Source organism: Diaphorina citri, unplaced genomic scaffold (genome assembly GCF_000475195.1).
Source record: "Diaphorina citri unplaced genomic scaffold, Diaci psyllid genome assembly version 1.1 scaffold1349, whole genome shotgun sequence".
In the NCBI taxonomy this organism is placed as follows: domain Eukaryota; kingdom Metazoa; phylum Arthropoda; class Insecta; order Hemiptera; family Psyllidae; genus Diaphorina; species Diaphorina citri.
In genome coordinates, this window is record NW_007378777.1 from 9,159 (window position 1) to 31,033 (window position 21,875).

At 39.7% G+C, this 21,875-nt stretch overlaps 1 protein-coding gene and 2 long non-coding RNA genes across 3 annotated transcripts in view; 2 read left to right on the top strand and 1 right to left on the bottom strand.

The window, feature by feature from the left end:
• The first annotated feature begins 8,083 nt into the window (after positions 1 to 8,083).
• LOC113470030 lies at positions 8,084 to 10,062 on the top strand. The gene is made up of 3 exons (XR_003393244.1): positions 8,084 to 8,833; positions 9,249 to 9,573; positions 9,859 to 10,062. It is a non-coding gene; the product is annotated as an uncharacterized LOC113470030 (long non-coding RNA).
• An 8,693-nt stretch (positions 10,063 to 18,755) lies between these two features.
• On the bottom strand, positions 18,756 to 19,085 carry LOC113470031. The gene is made up of 2 exons (XR_003393245.1): positions 18,987 to 19,085; positions 18,756 to 18,899 (listed from the first exon to the last, which is right to left on the bottom strand). It is a non-coding gene; the product is annotated as an uncharacterized LOC113470031 (long non-coding RNA).
• An 818-nt stretch (positions 19,086 to 19,903) lies between these two features.
• Positions 19,904 to 21,875, top strand: part of LOC113470028 (AN1-type zinc finger protein 6-like) — a 20,412-nt gene continuing 18,440 nt past the window's right edge. Inside the window, exon 1 of the mRNA XM_026828170.1 lies at positions 19,904 to 19,968. The gene's annotated coding sequence lies outside the window, so the exon portion shown is untranslated. The remainder of the gene's footprint in view (positions 19,969 to 21,875) is intronic.

Consider the following 21,875-nt stretch of genomic DNA (forward strand, 5'->3'; position numbering starts at 1 on the left):
CCATAGCAGTCATATACTGCCAGAGTGAGACTGAAAGTCACCCAAGTACTTCCTCAGTCTCTTGTGGGAAGCACTTTTTTGTAGGACTATCATTTGACCGACTCCCTTTTCTTTCTTCCTCTTCTCCCCTTTTCGTCTTTCTCCTCCCTTCTCCCCTTTTTCTTCTTCCTCCTCCGTTTCTACTTCTCTTTCCTTCCTTTTTTTCTTTTCCTGTCCTAATTTGACACCTTTCCGTCATGTAAACACTTGAGTAAGAACATCGTGTAAGTCATGGTCTAATGTTCAGCATGACGTCACTATCGATCAGTCTCACTAGGGAGGAAATTGTTTATGAAGAAGAAAGAAGAAAAAAACAGGACGAAGAGTGCGAGGAAGAGGAGAAAAAGAAAAAAAAACTTAAACAAAACACCGAAACTCGTGATGGGGTACCAAAGAAAAGTTGAGAAGAGAGAGAGCCCCTCGAAAATCCGGGCGAAAGTTTTGTCGGGCTAACGTCAGTCTTGTGGGAGGGAGGGGGTTGTTGACGCAAAGGGAAAAACCTAGCTGACACATCCCCTCCCCCCCTGTATTATGTAGGGCTTGTAGGGTGTAGGGTACCTAGCCTGCCTACCTACCTGTTGTGCCTGTTATATCATGGGACAGGGCTGTCCAACTGGTGGGCCGCGAACATTTGCTTAAATTGGCCGGAGCTTCCTGAGATTTTCCGTTTTAATAAGAGCGGGGTTTGCCAAATCAGAATTGAGATAGGCATATAATATTGAGCTTTACACCTAGTTATTGGATTTATTTAATTTTGACATCCTTTGTAAATACTATTTTACTTAGGTTATTTATGAAATTGGATACTTACGAGTTGGTTATTTATACCGACTCGGAGTTTCGTCTATTTCATAGAAATTTTCAAGGGAAACTGAGTGTAGGTGGTGTTGTTGTTGCTGATAGTGACAGTGGTGGGGGTGTAGATACTGTCACCTGATGACTGATCAGCTGGTCCCTCTTCATTTACACCTAGTTCAATCCAGAATTGAAGCCATACGACTTCGTAAAACGAGTCAAAGAATGTAACAAGAGGGAGCCTCCCCTACAGGGGGAAAGTGTCACCCTGACTTTCCCCCTACCTTAACTAGTGCCTCCCTCAAGGTTGACGTTGGCCTAAAATTTCGCACGGATTTTCGAGGGGCTCTCACTTTGAGACCCTATAAGGGCTGTATACACCACCTATTAATTTACATTTTTTACCTTTTTTTTTTCTCTCTCTCTTTTTCTTTCCTAGTTAAGCAAGGTCTTTTTACTGAATTGTTAGTTGTATGTATTATTCTTTAACCCATCAAATATACGAGACCTTGTTTAGACAATATGTACATTATTTAACTACGCCCATGGTTTTAAGGTGGCTATAAATATCGAAATCAAAAGTCCACTTGGACGGAATTAATAGCGTAGTGTTGTGTGTTAATCGAAAGGAACAACGTTTAGACTTTAGAGAACCTCATATACTGCCAGCCTAGTTAGCTCGGTTGGTGGCGCGTCTGCCTTGTAAGCGCTAGGCCGCGGGTTCGATTCCCGCCCGGGGCGGATTTTATCCTGATGGGATGTGTTCGTTCGAAACGGCTGGCTTTCCTCCTATCCTGGCTTCCTTCTCTCTTCGATTTCGGGACGATAAGACCATAGCAGTCATATACTGCCAGAGTGAGACTGAAAGTCACCCAAGTACTTCCTCAGTCTCTTGTGGGAAGCACTTTTTTGTAGGACTATCATTTGACCGACTCCCTTTTCTTTCTTCCTCTTCTCCCCTTTTTAGTCCGTCCTCCCTTTATTATTATTCGTCTTTCTCCTCCATTCTCCCCTTTTTCTTCTTCCTCCTCCCTTTCTACTTCTCTTTCCTTCCTTTTACTTTTCCTGTCCTAATTTGACACCTTTCCGTCATGTAAACACTTGAGTAAGAACATCGTGTAAGTCATGGTCTAATGTTCAGCATGACGTCACTATCGATCAGTCTCACTAGGGAGGAAATTATTTATGAAGAAGAAGAAAGAAGAAAAAAAACAGGACGAAGAGTGCGAGGAAGAGGAGAAAAAGGGAAAAAAAACTTGAACAAAACACCGAAACTCGTGATGGGGTACCAAAGAAAAGTTGAGAAGAGAGAGAGCCCCTCGAAAATCCGGGCGAAAGTTTGTCGGGCTAAGGTTAGTCTTGTGGGAGGGAGGGGGTTGTTGACGCAAAGGGAAAAACCTAGCTGACACATCGCCCCCCTGTATTATGTAGGGCTTGTAGGGTGTAGTGTATCTAGCCTGCCTACCTACCTACCTACCTGTTGTGCCTGTTATATCATGGGACAGGGATATCCAACTGGTGGGCCGCGAACATTTGTTGGCCGGAGCTTCCTGAGATTTTCCGATTTCTTAAGAGCGGGGTTTACCAAATCAGAATTGAAATAAGTATATAATTGAGCTTTACACCTAGTTAATGGATTTACTTAATTTTGACATCCTTTGTAAATACTATTTTACTTAGGTTATTTATGAAATTGGATACTTACGAGTTGGTTATTTATACCGACTCGGCTCTTTCTCCTCTTCATCCTCTTCCTCCTCTTCCTCCTCTTCCTCCTCTTCCTCCTCTTCCTCCTCTTCCTCCTCTTCCTCCTCTTCCTCCTCCTCCTCCTCCTCCTCCTCCTCCTCTTCCTCTTCCTCTTCCTCTTCCTCTTCCTCTTCCTCTTCCTCTTCCTCTTCCTCTTCCTCTTCCTCTTCCTCCTCCTCCTCCTCCTCCTCTTCTCATTCTCTTATCATTATTCTTTGTGTAGTTGTTTCCCTTGTTCTATCATGTTAATGGCTCATTCATTATTTTTCTCTGTATCCCTTTTGTCCTAAAATGTTTGTGTGCCCCTTATCTGTCCTTGTTTGTCTCGGTGGTGTCTTTATTTATACAGAGACGCGGTCATTGGACTTGTTTTCTAGATGTCTAGTGTTATGGTGTTATTTTACATTTATTTCGGTCTTCGTATTTTCGGGCTACATTTTGGTCTTTGCATGTTCTCGGGCGCAAGTATTTGAATATGTATTAAGGCTAGGATTTGATAGAGGGAACTGTAACTGCTAAGGTCTTATCGTCCTGAAAGCGAAGAGAGACGGAAAACAGGATAGGAGAAAACCAGCTGTTCTGAGAACGAACCTTGTCTGTTCAGGATAAAATCCGCCCCGAGCGGGAGTCGAACCCGCGACCTAGCGGTTACGAGGTAATGTATTCCTTCTCTCTTCGCTTGCGGAACGATATTTTCATTGTTTATTTGGATGACCTCCCAATCCCCCTCCCTTATCTCTGCCTCCCTTTCTTCCTCTTCTTCTTCTCCTCTTTCTCCTCCCCCTCCTCTTCCTCCTCTTCTTCTTCCTCCTCTTCTTCTTCCTCCTCCTCCTCCTCCTCCTCCTCCTCCTCCTCTTCCTCCTCCTCCTCTTCTTCCTCCTCTTCCTCCTCCTTCTCTTCTCATTCTCTTATCATTATTCTTTGTGTAGTTGATTCCCTTGTTCTATCATGTTAATGGCTCATTTATTATTTTCTCTGGTGTCCCTTTTGTCCTAAAATGTTTGTGTGTCCCTTATCTGTCCTTGTTTGTCTCGGTTTCTTTATCTACAGAGAGACGCGGTCATTGGACTTGTTTTCTATATGTCTAATGCTCTAATGTAATGTTATAGTGTTATTTTACATTTATTTCGGTCTTTGCATTTTCGGGCTAAATTTTGGTCTTTGTATGTTCTCGGACGAAAGTATTTGACTATGTATTAAGGCTAGGATTTGATAGAGGGAACTGTAACTGCTAACGTCTTATCGTCCTGAAAGCGAAGAGAGACGGAAAACAGGATTGGAGAAAGCCAGCTGTTCTGAGAACGAACCTTGTCTGTTCAGGATAAAATCCGCCCCGAGCGGGAGTCGAACCCGCGACCTAGCGGTTACGAGGTATTACACAAGAGTGGACACTGCCGACCTGCCTCGGTAAACTGGTCGGGGTGCTCGCCTGGTAAATGAGAGAACGGGGGTTCGAATCTCATTATAAGAGTTAGTAGAGAACGCCTCCGGCGTTAACCTCGCCTAGTGGTTACGTTCCAATCAAGAGTCTGTTATTTATTGATTTAAGGAATGAACAGTGCTTTTGTTGATACTGATCGAATAGTCCCTTTACCCCAGGAGGAGGCTACTACTATGATTGTGGTCAAATTCTGAAACGATGTTGAGAATGAATTTCCATTCCTTTGCTGGGATTGAACCCACGCCCTCTTGTTTACTAGGCGAGTTTTTTTTTGTAGTTGTACGTTTGTTGTTGTTGTTGTTTTTTTCTGTCTTATCTTGTTTGTGTGTTATGGTGTCGAGTTGTTTACAAAAACACACCCTGAGCTTGGACTGAGGTTTTTCCCACCTATCAATTATGTTTGCGTACAAATGAAAGCTTTTTTTATTATGACTTATTTATTAATTTTGTTTAGTTTGAGATAATGGTCAAGTACAATATCATACATATTTATGGACAATTGGACATGGTCTTCACTTGACTGGAGTGGATTAGATAGGGAACAGTCCATAATCCACTCCAGTCAAGTGAAGACCATGTCCAGAAATATGTATGACTTATTTGTTTAGAAACGTTGTTACAGGTAGAGGAACTTTTTTCTCTGTTGTTTATGCTGTTGTGTTTTCTTTATCGGAAAATTATCGTCACAAGTGTCGGAACACTTGGAACATTCGCTAGCTAGATATTGGAAAAACAACTCGTCAGATAATAGATAATATTGTTTTTCTTTTCTCTACAAAGAAATCGAAAGCCTAGCTTGGAGGGTAGCGCGTCTGCCTTGTAAGCGCTAGCTCGCGGGTTTGATTCCCGCCCGGGAGAACTTTATCCTAACCAGATAAGGTTCTCGGAACGGCTGGCTTTCTCCTATCCTGTTTTCCTTGTCTCGTCGATTACGGAACTATTCCTTCTCTCTTCGCTTGCGGAACGATTTTCTTTGTTTATTTGGATGACCTCCCCATCCCCTTCCCTTTTTTCTGCCTCCCTTTCTTCCTCTTCTTTCTCCTCCTCCTCCTCCTCTTTCTCTTCCTCCTCTTCCTCCTCCTCCTCCTCCTCTTCTTCCTCCTCTTCTTCCTCCTCTTCTTCCTCCTCTTCTTCCTCCTCTTCTTCCTCCTCTTCCTCCTTCTCTTCTTATTCTCTTATCATTATTCTTTGTGTAGTTGATTCCCTTGTTCTATCATGTTAATGGCTCATTTATTATTTTCTCTGGTGTCCCTTTTGTTACGGAACGATAAGACAAATCCTTTGTCGCAGTTGCCTCGATCAAACCTCTTCCAAAAACAGATGAGAAAGAAAGCTCATTCCTAAAGGGGATTTAGCTAAAAGGAAACTCACGGTGGTCACGGGGGCACGGTTGGTCCAGTGGTAACGCGCTCGCTTGCCATGCAGAAGGTCCCGGGTTCGAATCCCACCATCGACAAAAATTTGTACTACTGAGGGAAATGCTGCTGTCACTGGGGAAAATGCTGCTTCTGCTGTCGTTGGGGAAAAAGTTGACTCTTCAATCGGGTATAACGAAGAGGTTGAAAGACATGTCAAATTTGAAAATGCGGTGGAAATCTTCCTAGATTACAGTGACCATGATTTGAGAGGCGGTTTAGACAGTGCTAGAGGAGTTTCCACTGTTGACAGTGCTGATGGCAGAGGAGTTATCGGCTCTGATATAAACAGAGATCTAGGTGGAGGAATTGACATTGGTGACGAGTTTGAAGATGCTATTCATGCCCTTGATATGGTTGAAAGCGGTAAACCAGGTGCAAAAGACAATCTAGATGGTGGAGTGACTAACAAATCTAATAACAATGCCTCTGAAAGTTCTGCTGAATACTCCAAGAAGGTAGAAGATACTTTAGATAGCGTTGGAACGGGAAATGTTGAAAGTACCATTAGAAGATGACAACAGAAACGATAATGTCGATTCTGATGGAAACAGAACTGATACTAATGTTGCTGGTGCAAACAGAACTGGTGTAGAAAATGCTGATGCTAATAGAATTGATACTGATGGAAATAGTCCAAATGCCAATGCAGTTGATGGACAAAAAGAGGTAAGAAATACTGATATGAGAAATGTCAATGACCAAATTGACAGTGAAACTGGTCAAAAAGTTGCTCTCCATAAGGACACTACAGATGGAAATAGTTCGAATGTCAATGCAGATAGTGCTGGACAGAAAGGGGTAAGAAACACTGCTGGAAAAGATGCCACTGACAGTGAAAATCAAAATAAACAAGCTCTCAATGTAAAAGATATGACCAGAGACAGTAAGAATGTTACCCAAAATGGCAACGAGAACGCAGAAACTGCCCAAAATAACTCTACAGTTGACGAAAATTACCCAAAAGTTACCGAAAATGGCCACTATGAAACGACCGATATTGGGTCCCTTGGAACGGTGAATGAAAATGTCAGTGATGCTGGCGGCAAAGCTGACCGCACCAGCGAAAAACACGTCAGATTCAGCAGTTCAGTGGAAATAGTGGACTTGTCCAATAGAAAAGACTCGCCTTCTGCTATAGAAGAAGAGGGAAATGCTGCTGTCGCTGGGGAAAATGCTGCTACTGCTGTCGTTGGGGAAAAAGTTGACTCTTCAATTGGGCATAACGAAGGAGAGGTTGAAAGACATGTCAAGTTTGAAAATGCGGTGGAAATCTTCCTAGATTACAGTGACCATGATTTGAGAGGCGGTTTGGACAGTGCTAGAGGAGTTTCCACTGTTGACGGTGCTGATGGCAGAGGAGTTATCGGCTCTGAAAGCGCAGAAGCTGATATAAACAGAGATCCAGGTAGAGGAATTGACATTGGTGACGAGTTTGAAGATGCTATTCATGCCCTTGAAAGCGGTAAAACAGGTGCGAAAGAAAATCTAGAAGGTGGAGTGACTAACAAATCTAATAACAATGCCTCTGAAAGTTCTGCTGAATACTCCAAGAAGATAGAAGATACTTTAGATAGTGTTGGAACGGGAAATGTTGAAAGTACCAACAGAGCAGGCACGAGCATAGTTCCAAATACCAAAACAACAGGCACTAGCATAGTTCCAAACGTTGAAGGAACTGATATTGGTAAACACTTTGAAAATGTCCGCGGACAATTTGAGAAGAGGGAAAGCAAAGATTCGGGCATTGTGGACACGAATAGCTTGGTATCTGAACCAGCATGCTTGGTATCTGAACCAGCATGCTTGGTGTATGGTCAAGCTCTATCAGAAACTGGCACCAGGAGTAAAACAAAACAAAATACTGATACAAATCCTGAAAGAACTGGAACCAAACAAACTACAGACAGAAATCTTGAAAGCTTCAGCAGTGAAACGAAAGAAAATATTGATACAACTCCTGGAAGCCAGCAAGAAACGGGCACTAGTACTCAAACTGAACAAACTGTAGACACAAATCCTGAAACCCAGTCAGAATCGGGTACCAATGCTAAGCCAGATACAGAACATGGGAGGAATTGACATTGGTGACGAGTTTGAAGATGCTATTCATGCCCTTAAAAGCGGTAAACCAGGTGCAAAAGACAATCTAGATGGTGGAGTGACCAACAAATCTAATAACAATGCCTCTGAAAGTTCTGCTGAATACTCCAAGAAGGTAGAAGATACCTTAGATAGCGTTGGAACGGGAAATGTTGAAAGTACCAACGGAGCAGGCACGAGCATAGTTCCAAATACCAAAACAACAAGCACTAGCATAGTTCCAAACGTTGAAGGAACTGATATTGGTAAACACTTTGAAAATGCCCGCGGACAATTTGAAAAGAGGGAAAGCAAAGATTCGGGCATTGTGGATACGAATAGCTTGGTATCTAAACCAGCATGCTTGGTGTATGGTCAAGCTCTATCAGAAACTGGCACCAGGAGTAAAACAAAACAAAATACTGATACAAATCCTGAAAGGATGTTATAACACTAGAGAACTGTTAATTATTTAGGGAATTCCTTTTTTCACTCTTTAAAACGAACGGGGATTAGCTATTCATATGTGCAGGCTTGAAATGATCCCTTAAGGTACTTGCATGTTATAACACTAGAGAACTGTTAATTATTTAGGGAATTCCTTTTTTCACTCTTTAAAATGAACGGGGATTAGCTATTCATATGTGCAGGCTTGAAATGATCCCTTAAGGTACTTGTGTGTTGATTTCCATTTAGATTAGATTAGAGGTCAACGTGATATACCTCTTATGTAATAAGGTGATTTGATTTCGAATAATTTCGATATTTGTCTGTTTGGTTTTCAATCTTTTGGCAAAAATGTGCCTTGATACAAGAGGAAAGGAAAGATTTATCTAAACAACTATATGTTGTGAGTATTTTATACGTACCTACTATGTATTTTATACGTACGTAGGTAATTTTCAATTGATTTTTTTTTTCTTTTTTTTCTAAGCGTGTAATTTGGAGTTGATTTCATTGGTTTGGAGTTTGATGGAGGTTTGTCACTGTATAACTGCTCAGATCTTTAATAATAAGGTTTGGAGTTGGAATTGTTTGATTGCTATGGAAATACTGGGTGACTTCGTAGGTATGATTTAATGAACTGCTTTGGAGTTACAGGGTGGGCCAGGTGGTATTTCTCAGGGGAAACTCAATATTTCAAATGAATGACAACGTTCAACAAGCACAGAGATGGAGGGCCTCAGTTCAATCCCCGTTAAAAAAAAACTGTATAATTTGTAGTTATTTATACCATCACAATATAGAAGAATTTGTTACGACACAGACCACACGAGTCTAATGTAGCAGTTGTTTCTTTGCTACGATAGGTTAGGTATAAATAGATTTTTGCAAAGGGTATGATTTAATGAACTGCTTTGGAGTTACAGGGTGGGCCAGGTGGTATTTCTCAGGGGAAACTCAATATTTCACATGAATGACAACGTTCAACAAGCACAGAGATGGAGGGCCTCAGTTCAATACCCGTTAAAAGAAAAAAAAACTGTATAATTTATGGTTATTCATACCATCACAATATAGTAGGATTTGTTACGACACAGACCACACGAGTCTAATGTAGCAGTTGTTTCTTTGCTACGATAGGTTAGGTATAAATAGATTTTTGCAAATGTGAAAAAAAAAACTATATAATTTGTAGTTATTTATACCATCACAATATAGTAGAATTTGTTACGACACAGACCACACGAGTCTAATGTAGCAGTTGTTTCTTTGCTACGATAGGTTAGGTATAAATAGATTTTTGCAAATGTTGGGTTATTTGACTAGGTAAGATTACCCGATAGGTAGGTACCTATAAATATTTGCTAAAGATTCACTCTCTTTATTTATGATAGAATATTAGAGATATCCCAAAAAAAAAATGTGTGTCCACTTGCCCAGAAGTGAAAACATTATCTTTGCTTCTTTCGATCGAAATTCCAATGAGGTCCCTCCTCTCCCCCCTCTGTCTTGTCTCAATTTTCGAACCTTTTTTTTATCATTTATTTAAAGTAATAATAATTAAAAACTTTGTACATACTTTTGCAGAAGAAACACAAATTTATATAGTAGGTTATAGATTACCCGATAGGTAGGTACCTATAAATATTTGCTAAAGATTCATTCTCTTTATTTATGATAGAATATTAGAGATATCCCAAAAAAATGTGTTTCCACTTGCCCAGAAGTGAAAACGTTATCTTTGCTTCTTTCGATCGAAATTCCAATGAGGTCCCTCCCCTCCCCCCTCTGTCTTGTCTTAATTTTCGAACCTTTTTTTTTATCATTTATTTAAAGTAATAATAATTAAAAACTTTGTACATACTTTTGCAGAAGAAACACAAATTTATATAGTAGGTTATATATTTATAATGTTTTAGGTTTTTTTGGTAATTTTCATTTCTTCCCTCTCTTGCTCCTTAGGTTCAAAACAGAGAGGAAAGAATAGACATGGAGCATCAAGCAGGTAGAAGGAAATAACGATAACCATATAAAACTGAACGTAAAAAAGCTCCATGCGCTTTGCTCTCCAATCTGCTCTGTTATGAGCCTTATACTGAATTGAAAAACAAATGTCAGCCCAAAGCAATCACCCTATAGTTAGGGCTGATTGAGAGGCTGACGAAGACCGCCGACCCCGTCTGTACACGGGAAAAGGCGAAGAAAAAGAAATACTTGTTTTCTCTCACGCAGTTTTCTGATGGCTCTGTCCAGAAATGGCGTGATTTTCTGAACTACAATCCTGTGTATAACCACAGCCTTGTTTTCTCTCACGCAGTTTTCTGATGGCTCTGTCCAGAAATGGTGTGATTTTCTGAACTACAATCCTGTGTATAACCACAGCCTCCTGTATTCTTATTCAATAGGTAAAACCCACTCACCATTCTTTCCTACCCCCACTGATTTTCTTTATTAGAAGTGTGAACCAATCTTTCGTTCTTTTTTTGTGTTCACGATAGATAAACTTTGTTTTATCATTCCATCAAAATCGTACGATAATGTAGACATACATACCTTTTTTTATACATGAGTATCGTTCTTTACTAAATATGTAGAATGTAGATACTAAATCCTAATAAAATTACTAATTTACAAAATGTTATCAGCAAATACTTGAACCAAGTGAGTTCTAAGTTTTGATTCGACGGTTTTACATTGAGTTCGTCTGCATGTTTGATCCACGATACCTCTCGAACGGTTCATCCGATTTTAATGACACTTTGAAGAAAAAAAAAATGTTCAACACAAAGGAAACTTTCTCATCAAATTTTGAGCCCGATAGGTCCCTCGGAAGGTCCCATATGTTGCAAAGAAAGGAGTTGGAGGCTAATTTACTAAATGTAATCAGCAAATACTTGAACCATGTGAGGTCTAAGTTTTGATTCGACGGTTTTACATTGAGTTCGTCTGTATGTTTGATCCACGATACCTCTCGAACGGTTCATCCAATTTTAATGACACTTTGAAGAAAAAGTTCAACACAAAGGAAACTTTCTCATCAAATTTTGAGCCCGATAGGTCCCTCGGAAGGTCCCATATGTTGCAAAGAAAGGAGTTGGAGCATATGTAAATGCTGTAGAGTGTGTAGCTATCTTTTGCAGTTTGAACTACTATTTACCTACTAAAACTAATGGAACCCGTGTTATTTGTGTTTTGTTCCAGTCGGAAGAGAGTGCGGCAGGACCCAGTCCGAGTGCCGAAGCCTCCACCTCCTCTGACGACAAACAGGACGACAAGGATGACGGCAAAAGCAAAAAGAAGAACAGATGCGGGATGTGCCGCAAGAAGGTCGGCCTCACCGGTAAGTTACGCCCTTTATCTTCTTCTTCGCCTTTTCCTGTGTACAAACGGGGTCGGCATTTTTCGTCAGCCTCTCAATCAGCCCTAACTAGGGTGATTGCTTTGGGCCGACATTTGGTTTTCGCACCTATCCAAGAACGGAAAAGTTTGATTTGAAAATTTCCGTCCTGGTTGTGATTCGAACACAGGTTGAGAGTCTGTGCTCTTGACCACTCGGCCACACTCTTGTGGTCCCCTAAATGGTGGGCGTACTGCGAGGGGTACGCACTCAACCTTTGCTATTATTTTAGCAAGGGAAATTCAGGCTGGTATACTCACAGCTCGCTTGACGTAGTGGTCAAGACGCTCGCCTGGTAAACAGGAAGACGCGGGGGTTCGAACCCGACCGAGGCATGGGATTTTATCTTTTTTTTTAATTGACCACATAATAATGGAACTCTAAGGGTTTGGTCCGTTAGGTGGTAGAGAAAGTCTCCGGTGTTAACCTCGCCTAGTGTTTAAACACCATCCACTCGAGAGTCTAATATTACTCTGTTGATAACTAGCAGATTCCCCGTGCTTCGCCACGGGAAATTGATCATAACTCGAGATTGAGATCGGTTTAGAAATCCGTATCTCACACTCTTGTGGTCCCCTAAATGGTGGGCGTACTGCGAGGGGTACTTTTCCCATTTCAGACGCATGTGGTCTGTGTCGTAGCATGCCCATCCCGTAGTATGTCCCTCATTAAATGTTAATTTCTGTGTTTCTTCCAGTATTAATTTTGAATTTCTTCCTTTTCAGTACGGACACAGGAATGCCGACCATTCCCAGCCTCATTTCGTCTTCTATTCTACCTACCTTTCGGTTAAAAATCCGTATCGCAAATTTCACAATCCCACCAAATTTCAGCTTTCTTGGCGGTGGGGGTCTTGCTACATCAGACGCATGTGGTCTGTGTCGTAGCATGCCCATCCCGTAGTATGTCCCTCAATAAATGTCAATTTCTGTGTTTCTTGTTTCTTCGAGTATTAATTTTGAATTTCTTCCTTTTCAGTACGGACACAGGAATGCCGACCATTCCCAGCCTCATTTCGTCTTCTATTCTACCTACCAGGGGAATAGAGGATGACGTACGTTATACTTTGATTAGAGGTCAAGATGAACGATAGATTAGAGGACAGATTTTGAAAATGAACATTGCTTTTATTATCATTTATCAACTGGTGGTGGTATACTAGAGGAAGGGGATTAGAGGATGACGTACATTATGCTTTGATTAGAGGTCAAGATGAACGATAGATTAGAGGTCAGATTTTGAAAATGAACATTGCTTTTATTATCATTTATCAACTGGTGGTGGTAAACTAGAGGAAGGGGATTAGAGGATAACGTACATAAGCTGTGATTAGAGATCAAGATGAACGATAGAGGTCAAGATGAACGATTAGAGGTCAGATTTTGAAATTGAGCTTTTATCGTCATTTGTCAGCCTAATTAGCTTGGTTGGTAGCGCGTCTGCCTTGTAAGCGCTAGGCCACGAGTTCGATTCCCGCCCGGAGCGGATTTTATCCTGAAGTGATAAGGTTCGTTCTCGGAACGGCTGGCTTTCTCCTATCCTGTCTTTCTTTTTGCTTTCGAGGCGATAAGACCTTAGCAGAATGTTACAGTTCCCTCTATCCAATCTATTGGATGCCATTAACTTCAAGTAGGTAGGTATCAACTTAACTTGTGTTTGGAGGAAAGGTGTTCTACCCCCCGACCCCCCCCCTTCTAACTTCGTCGATTTTTACTTTCCTTATCCTATACTTCCTATAGGAAGGAAAGTAATGTAATCGGGTCAAATTTTTGATGCTCAGTTTTTAGTGTCAAAACACGTTTTGAGGTCCCTAGAGCCTAAATCCAAAGTTTCAGCCATTGGTCCGTTGTGTCTGTCTGTAAACAAAATATCTCGAGAACGGTAAACGGTAAGAGCTAGAGACTTGGTATGTATAGCTGTCAAATGTGACAATAAGGATGCGACACGAAACTTTTGGTTAAGACCGGTGTAGAGATATTGTAAAAGTTAGGGTAAAAGAACACTCAAATAAGCATCATTCAATAGGATAAGGAAAGTCGTGTGATGTTCACACCAGATTTTTAAAAATAACTCGCTGTGTGATGCTAAAATTGCGAATTCTCAAAGGGTTAACGAATATTATGAACAATCACACGGTTCAACATTATGTTCATAATTATGTAGCACACATAATACACATGTGCTTTATGTAACTTTATTAATTAATTTACATAGGTACTTACCTATGTATTAGCTTTGTTTATAGCTATGTATGCTACCTATATCTTTGTAGGAATTGAATTAATTTATCAATTCACGAATATTTATCAAATCTTTGTTTCTACTTCCGCAAAACTCTTCTAGGGCTAGGGCATCTACATATAGTGGAAATAGTAGGTATGCGCGGGCCTGTTTGGCTTATACATAATAGATATTATAATACCCTGTGTTTGTGTGTCTAGGGCTAGGGCATCTACATATAGTGGAAATAGTAGGTATGCGCGGGCCTATATTTTAGTCTGGGAAATTGTGGGTATGCCCACGAAAAGTTTTTGTTTACATAGCGAAATGTGTGATTTTCCAATGTGGAATATGTGACGGTTGCCATTATTACAATGTGAACAGTAGTTTACTCTTGGGTTTTACTTAAAGTTGAGAATAAAAGAAAAAGAAGAATCAAAAGGAAAGAAAAAGAATACATAATTAAATTAAGAAAAAGAACCAATCTTGATTTTTTTTTTACAACCCTACCTAAAATTGATGTTCACCCCGGAATAGGTACAACCCGGAATTGATGCATGTGGAAAAACAAACAAAAACATATTGCGAATTCTCAAAGGGTTAATGAGAACATTATGAACAATCACACGGTTAAACATTATGTTCATAATTATGTAGCACACATAATACACAATATGTGCTTTATAATTAATTAATTTACATAGGTATACTTACCTATGTATTAGCTTTGTTTATAGCTATGTATGCTTCCTATCTTTGTAGGAATTGAATTAATTTATCAATTCACGAATATTTATCAAATCTTTGTTTCTACTTCCGCAAAACTCTGACGTTGTTATCCCTTCCTCTCTTCCGCTTTGTGTTTATTTCCTATATTCTTAAAATAAAGGAAAATAAATAGATTTGTTTAATTAGTGTTGGTATTCTTAAAATAAAGGACAATAAATTTATTTGTTTAATTAGTGTTGGTATAAGTTTTTTTTTCCTCCTTGAAATTTTAAATAATTTGCATCCAGCTTGGAGGGTTATTCTTCCGCTATGTATTTATTTCCTATAGGTATTCTTAAAATAAAGGAAAATAAATTTATTTGTTTAATTAGTGTTGGTATAAGTTTTTTTTTCCTCCTTGAAATTTTAAATAATTTGCATCCAGCTTGGAGGGTTAGCGTCTACCTATAGGTTCGATTCCCGTCGGGGTGGATTTTATTCTAAACAGATAGGGTTCGTTCTCGGAACGGCTGGCTTTCTCCTAGTCTGATGTACTTATTCCTTCTCTCTTCGCTTGCGGAACGATATTTTCTTTGTTTATTTGGATGACCTCCCCATCCCCTTCCCTTATCTCTGCCTCCCTTTCTTCCTCTTCTTCTTCTCCTCCTCCTCCTCTTTCTCCTCCTCCTCTTTCTCCTCCTCCTCCTCTTCCTCCTCCTCCTCTTTCTCCTCCTCCTCTTCTTCCTCCTCTTCCTCCTCCTCCTCCTCCTCTTTCTCCTCCTCCTCCTCTTCTTCTTCCTCCTCTTCTTCTTCCTCCTCTTTCTCCTCCTCCTTCTTCTCTTCTTCCTCCTCCTCCTCCTCTTTCTCCTCCTCCTCCTCTTCTTCCTCCTCCTCTTTCTCCTCCTCTTCTTCTTCCTCCTCTTTCTCCTCCTCCTTCTTCTCTTCTTCCTCCTCCTCCTCCTCTTTTCAGATTTTTGTTACATTTATTAACATTTAGAAGTTCTATGATGATTATTTTGCATTATTTCTTTGTGCTGTCTTAATTAAAACAACTAACTTGAAGTACGGTGAATTTATGGATTTTTTTTATAGCCTCTCATGATTCTTACAAAATATTTAGTCATCTTATCGTAGGTAACAGGCAGGCTGTGATGTTCTTGGGAATTTTCGCTTTTTTTTTATGTTCATAGACTTCATATTCTGTCAAAATCTTTTCTGCTCCTAGTATTTATGGAATTTATGTTTGTACATTATCAGGTACTTCTTTTGATGGAGGGAGAGGGAGGGGGGGTAGAAAGAGAGACAATGAAAGAAAAAAAAACCATAGCTCCAAATTAGTTCTTAACTCAAAATAACTTTCCTGAGAGGAACATTCATAGAGAATTCTTGGAATGTCTTTGCAGTTCCCACAGCTATGTAGGTAGTACCTACCTTGTAGGTACTCGTACATACCTGGACTGTGTTGTATGTACATATCTTGTACTCTTGTAGGTACTACCTACATACTACTTACATACCTGGACTGTGTTGTAAAATAGTGCTGCTGAAATAACTCGACCATGATTGTAGGTGTAACTAGTAGAGCAAACATGCTATGGTTAACTGATAAGGTCTTTCAAACCTTTTGAAAAAAATGGAGTCTTAAAATTGTGGTTTCCATTTTTTTTTCAATAGGTTTGATAGAGGGAACTTTAACTGATAAGGTCTTATCTTCCCGAAAGCAGGACGAAGATAGGATAGGAGAAAGCCAGCCTTCTGATAACAAACCTTATCTGTTTAGGATGAAATCCGCCCCTTGCTGAAATTGAACCCATGAAGTGCTTTCAAGGCAGATGCGCTACCCTCCAAGCTCCAGGGCCGGCCTCCAATCAACTCCAATGATTCTATGACTTACCTAATTTAATTAAGGATTCAGCTCCAAGTTTAATGTGCTCGTGAAAGAATTAATACAGTAAAATGATACGTAATTATTTCTCAGGATTCTAATTGTTGGTTTCTCTCTGTTTTTGTTTCAGGCGTGGTCGTGACATCACTCGAAATCCCATCTTTCTGATAGAGTGTAGCTATCTTTTGCAGTTCGAACTACTATTTACCTACTATAACTAATGGAACCCGTCTTATTTGTGTTTTGTTCCAGTCGGAAGAGAGTGCGGCAGGACCCAGTCCGAGTGCCGAAGCCTCCACCTCCTCTGACGACAAACAGGAGTGTAAATGAGGCTTCTTTCAAATCCTGTTTCACTTTGTCCATATATGTATCTCATTCTTGGTCTTCCCCTGTCTCTCTTACCTCCAACTTCCATATCTCTCAACCTCTTTCCAACATATTCTTGATCTCTTCTTTCTACATGTCCGAACCATAAAAAAAAACAGTTGACACCGAGGCGAAGGAAATAACTCGAACAATAAAACATTTCATTTAGTTCTACCGATGTTTTCCTTGGGAAAACACCGCGTATTGTTTTGCATGCATTTCTATCGAATACAGTCTCATTTTCCTTATGTCTGTATGAATATGGAATAGTACTATATCATGGGATATGTACTGTATATGGAACGCTTGGGTCGTGTGTGTTTTTCCTTGCATGTGTCAAGGGCGAATAAGAGATATTGAGTACAGAAAAAAAAATGTACTAGACAGTACGAGATATGACATACACATGGGCTCTGAATTGTGTTTTCCTTGGGAAAACTCCGCGTATAGTTTTGCATGCATTTCTATCGAATAAGTACTCGTTTTCCTTATGTCTGTATGAATATGGAATAGTATGTACTATATTATGGGATATGTTTGTACTGTATATGGAAGGCTTGAGTCGTGTGTGTTTTTCCTTGCATGTGTCAAGGGCGAATAAGAGATATTGAGTACAGAAATAAAAATGTACTAGACAGTACGAGATATGACATACACATGTGCTCTGAATTGATGAGTAGGCTGGGTTGGGGTCATTTTGAGACGGGCGCAATTTTAAGACTCCATTTTTTCAAGAGGTTTTCTATCAAACCTTTTGAAAAAAATGGAGTCTTAAAATTGCGGTTTCCATTTTTTTTTCAATAGTTTTGATAGAGGGAACTTTAACTGATAAGGTCTTATCTTCCCGAAAGCAGGAGGAAGATAGGATAGGAGAAAGTCAGCCGTTCCGATAACAAACCTTATCTGTTTAGGATAAAATCCGCCCCTTGCTGAAATTGAACCCATGAAGTGCTTTCAAGGCAGATGCGCTACCCTCCAAGCTCCAAGGCCGGCCTCCAATCAACTCCAATGGTTCTATGACTTACCTAATTTAATTAAGGATTCAGCTCTAAGTTTAATGTGCTCGTGAAAGAATTAATACAGTAAAGTGATACATAATTATTTCTCAGGATTCTAATTGTTGGTTTCTCTCTGTTTTTGTTTCAGGCGTGGTCGTGACATCACTCGAAATCCCATCTTTCTGATTATTTCTCCGGATTCTAATTGTTGGTTTCCCTCTGTTTTTGTTTCAGGCGTGGTCGTGACATCACTCGAAATCCCATCTTTCTGACACCTTCGACGTGTTGCTCGAATCCTCCCCTGTGAATTGAGAAATCAAGTTTCCAGCCCTGCTGTTGAGATCGCCGGAATTCGTGCTCTACAGTCATCAATAATAAAAATCAAATCAAAAATAAATAAATAAAAGCTTGAAAGGAAATTTATTTTCCCCTAAAGAAAAGCACAATACCAATTTCCATCGCAATTTTTACAATACCAAAACGTCGGCCTGACCGGTAAGTTACGCCCTTTGTCTTCTTCTTCGCCTTTTCCCGTGTACAAACGGGGTCGGCATTTTTCGTCAGCCTCTCAATCAGCCCTAACTAGGGTGATTGCTTTGGGTGAAATTGGCTACAAATTTTACGGGTGGATGCCCCTCGCACTCAACCTTTGCTATTATTTTAGCAAGGGAAATTCAGGCTGGTATTCTCACAGTAAATCAAAAAGAAATAAATAAAAGCTTGAAAGGAAATTTATTTTCCCCTAAAGAAAAGCACAATACCAATTTCCATCGCAATTTTTACAATACCAAAACCCTCAACACAAATTTAACCAAAAAACGAAAATTTCCACCAATAAAATCTAATCAAATTCACACAAAACTAAAAACCTAAAAGTAACCAAATCTGACCATTATTAACAACTCATTGTTTTTACAACCTCCCACACACAACTAAAGTTTCGGACAAAGAATTAATCAGATCTGTAAAGGTGCAAATCAATTTAAAATTGGCTTTCTCCCGATAGTAAAATCTCCAATTGGACTTTAAACGATTAAATTGTTTACAAAAACAACCCACCAAATCTGTAAGAAATAACTTTTTTCCTATATTTTTGTGTTGAAAATTTTTCACTGTTTAAAAGAAGTTTCGGACAAAGAATTAATCAGATCTGTAAAGGTGCAAATCAATTTAAAATTGGCTTTCTCCCGATAGTAAAACCTCCAATTGGACTTTAAACGAATAAATTGTTTACAAAAACAACCCACCAAATCTGTAAGAAATAACTTTTTTCCTATATTTTTGTGTTGAAAATTTTTCACTGTTTAAAATTTAAATTTAAGTTAATCTTCTCATAGGAGAAACTCGTGTGTGAAATCTAGACCTTGCTTTTTCTTAAGCAAAAAGGACTTGAAAAAAAGAGGACTAAGTTAATCTTCTCATAGGAGAAACTCGTGTGTGAAATCTAGACCTAGCTTTTTCTTAAGCAAAAAGGACTTGAAAAAAAGAGGACTTTCTAAAAAGAATTCGTGAAAAGAACTTCCTAAACAGAAGAAGACTTCAACTCAGAAGAATTTCTATAGACTTTCCTGAAAAAGGACTTCCTAAGCGAAGAAGACTTCAACCCAGAGGACTTTCTAAAAACTTCCCTGAAGAAGGACTTCCTAAGCGAAGAATCTAAACAGAAGAAGACTTCAACTCAGAAGAATTTCTAAAAACTTCCCTGAAAAAGGACTTCCTAAGCGAAGAAGACTTCAACCCAGAGGACTTTCTAAAAACTTCCCTGAAGAAGGACTTCCTAAGCGAAGAATGGAGCGGGAATCAAATTCCATGCAAGCGTTGTGCCGAAGCGGATGCGGTTTCTATGGCAACCCGGCTACGGACGGACTCTGCTCTATCTGCTACAAGGAAGCATTGAAAAAGAAACAGCAGCCCCCCAGCGCCTCGCCCTCGTCAGCTTACACTCACTCCTCACACAGGTAAGGTCCTTGGTTCGACTCACAAATAAATATAAAATAAAAACACCCCTAAAGGGGATTTAGCTAAAAAATCAAAGATTGTACCTTCGTACCGCTTTCGCATTACTTCAAGGCATATTCTTTTACATACATGCATATCCAAGAGTTGAAAAAGAAACAGCAGCCCCCCAGCGCCTCGCCCTCGTCAGCTTACACTCACTCCTCACACAGGTAAGGTCCTGGGTTCGACTCTTGTGAGCCCCCCCCCAAAAAAAATATAAAATAAAGAAATCCCTAAAGGGGATTTAGCTAAAAAATCAAAGATTGTACCTTCGTACCGCTTTCTCTTTACTTCAAGGCATATTCTTTTACATACATGCATATCCAAGAACGGAAAAGTTTGATTTGAAAATTTCCGTCCTGGTTGGGATTCGAAATCGATTTAATCTGGTTTTGGATCGGGATTTTTATTTGCTCTTTTCACTTTTCGACAAGGTAATCAATATTTTTTTTATTTATTCTAAAGTTCAATATTTTGCCTTCATCTTGCTTCGTTTCGTCATAATTTTGATTTATTATAACTGTTATACAGATGGAAGTATTTATTTATTTTATCTGTAGCATGTTTAATCGACTATTACGATACATAGATACTGTAATATCTTTTTTTATTAATTTTTTATCGTAGTTTTTGCCATCTCCCATCTGATGGGCATGGTCTTTAATTGATTGCATCATCTTAATTTTAACCCTTTACGTAACTGCAAAAATATACGAGTACATACACAATTACAAATACCTACTGCGTGCAAACAGAAAAGATATTAAAAAAAAAAAAATAATAATTATATATATATCGGTGTGAACATTACACGACTTTCTATTACATTACTGTAGAACTATTTATGGTGAATAAAATACAAGTACATAGGGTCAACTTCTTTGGACTCCGAAGGACCCTAAAAACGGATATAATTTCCCACCCATTTCCCAAAATTGAACATTTGAACAAATTGCAATACTTTTACATTAGAAATTTCAGATTCCCCATCTTCTTCTTCTTTTGCAATGTTTCCGTTCAGATGGGGTCAGCATTTTTCGTCAGCCTTTTCCTATCAGCTCGGTCGTTCACTTCATCACCAGTTAGTCCCGTATTCCCCCATACTTAGTGTAATAGAAAGTAAATCCCTTATTCCCCATGGGGTAATAGAAAGTAAGTCCCTTATTCCCCATAGGGTAATAGAAAGTAAAAATTGGCACGTGATGAGGAAGGCGGCCACGGGAGAAGCAGTTGAAAATTACGTCTCTGTTCTATCCATTTAACCCTTTGAACTCGTGACAAGTCCATGTGATAACGCGAGGCCGAAATGGATCAGTAATTCAGTGAGGCGGTGATGAAATCGGCTCCCCAAGGGGTTATTCGATAAAGAACTTTGCGCTGCTGTCGTATTGCGTACTTTCCCAATAGATATGGACATGACGCATCTAAAGCCCCCCATATACCTTGCAACCGCTTGTGCAAACATGGAAGAGGTGTTCATCTAAGTTTAAAGTTTGCACAAACCCTACCATACACGTGCGAACAGGTTGTCAAGGAGTGTTTGCGCCAAATATGTCGATCCAGAGATCCAGACCGATTTTATGCATACAGCTTGCACAACCATCCGAAACCATCGTACTCGGCTTATACAAGCACAGAAACAGTAGGTATCTTACACGGGCGAACTGTGCAAAATGTTTCAATCCAGACCGATTTTACTCATACAGCTTGTACAAGCACACGAACAGGACCATATTACGGATGAACTGTATGCGCTAACATAATCGTATGTTTGCGCAAATTGTTCGCCCATGTATGGAGGGCTTAATAGTTCGCCCGTTAGGGAATGGAGAAAAAAAAAAAAAAAAAGTTAGCTGGAGTGTTTGGTTTTTCTGGATCTGTGGAATAACATTGCGGTTTAATTAACCGGAAGAGTGTGGGGAGTCAGTGGAACAAGAACACGTAAGTGACAAAGTGAGAACCAGTCATTGTTTCTCCCCGGGCTTTTTAAAGATTTTAACGTTTTAAGTCCCCTCGACAAACTTGAAAAAGTAAAACCAAAGTATTAAACAATCTCTATGTATAAAAAAAGGAAGATATTTTGGCAAGGTAGGTTGGATGTATGTTAAGACAAGTATACCCCAAGATACAACTAGCGCGTATTTACGCTGAGACTTTTTAGGTAGGTTCGGACTGCGGTGGAACTTTGTAGTTAGTCATCAGATAAGACAGAGTAGCAGACAAGAACCTTCGATTCGGAAGGGTAAGGCGTTTTATAAGACTGCAGGATTACTGCAGTGCAGATCTCAACCTGGATCGGGGAGTTCGTGGCAAAAGGAGGTAGTGTAATCGTCGGGGGGGG